Raw genomic sequence first — 1,446 nt, forward strand, 5'->3', positions numbered from 1 at the left:
CATTCTTGGTTAATCAAGGCGTGATCAATCTTCTTAGAAATCTTATGCCCGTCACTACAGTTCCACCAAGAGAAAAGAAGCCCCTTGGCCTGAGCTTCAAATAAGTGCATCCTGGAGAGCCAAATTCATGTCCTCCATTCCTGACAAATCAACCTCCGAGTTAAGATGATCTGAATGCTGCGAAACACGCAGAATTTGGTTAAAGTCACCAAGAACTGCCCACGGTGAATGAGAGACAGGTGTGGTGGCACTAATGCTGACCAAATCCTCCCAGAGAGACGTTCTTTGCTCAACCAGATTGAAGCCGTAGACAAATGAGACAGTGAGACTTAGGTTATCCGTAGGCAGAAAGACACCGCATGTTACCATTTGGGCCGAGGCATGGTAAACCACCAGAGAGATATGCGGATCCCAAACAACCACAATTCTAGCAGAGTTGTGATGATCAAAGTTACCAAAAAATTTCTAACCAATCGGAATAACACTCTCAATTCTCCTTAAGTTTACTTCTCTAATATGAGTCTCCAAAAAAGCGCCAAAAAGAGGCTTACGGATATTAATCCAATCCTTCGTCATAGTCTGACGCGAACCGCTGTTCAATCCTCTTACGTTCCACACAAAAAAACATAGTGGTAATGGGTTATTAATGAATCGAGGCAGCTTTGCGGCTGGACCTACGACGAGACACCAAAATGAAGGGGATGTCAAACTCCCCCGTAACTGATTGAATATGAATGCAACTGACCAAGCCTTGGGTAGGGATCTCAGCAGCAGTCTTCTCCTGATCTGATCCCAAATTTGAGGTGGTGTTGGAGTTGGCGGCTTCTCGTTCTGGTGCAACAGGGGTGAGAAACCGCGAGCCTAAGACTGTTTTCGAACGCACCCTACTAGGAAGAGAGCCCTGACGAGACAGCCTCTCCCTTTGTGATGGTCTTCCCCTACTGCTAGGAGATCTCCTAGGCACTCTTCGCACTGAGACCGTAGGAGCATTCTGTGGGCACAGAGTCGTAGTGTGTCCAAATTGGTCGCAAGAGACACATTTCGGGGGAAGCCAGGGATAGGAGACATCAATGTCGATCTCACGACCATCACTAAATCCAGAGACGACACGGGTAGGGAGCTCTCTAAGCAGATTCACCCTAACCAAAATCTTTGCAACCTCAAAACTTTCCTTTCTGGTTGTTTCAGGTGCAAGGGCTATTGGCTTTCCTACTGCAGTTGCGATGCGACCAAGGCTCTCTCTGTTAAACAACAGGTATGGAACTCCCCTAAATTCCACTGTCACAACAGCGGAGGAGATTGGAGGTGTATCGGGGTTGAAGTCAGGTGACCAAGGGAAACAAACATTGGATGACCCGCAATACTCCACATATTACGGCTGAGAATCATTTCTCTGACCCGTGGATTCGTCACCTTTAGCAAGAAGATTCCATCCCCAATGCGATG

The sequence above is a fragment of the Camelina sativa genome, chromosome 1 (assembly GCF_000633955.1).
Source record: "Camelina sativa cultivar DH55 chromosome 1, Cs, whole genome shotgun sequence".
Classification (NCBI taxonomy): domain Eukaryota; kingdom Viridiplantae; phylum Streptophyta; class Magnoliopsida; order Brassicales; family Brassicaceae; genus Camelina; species Camelina sativa.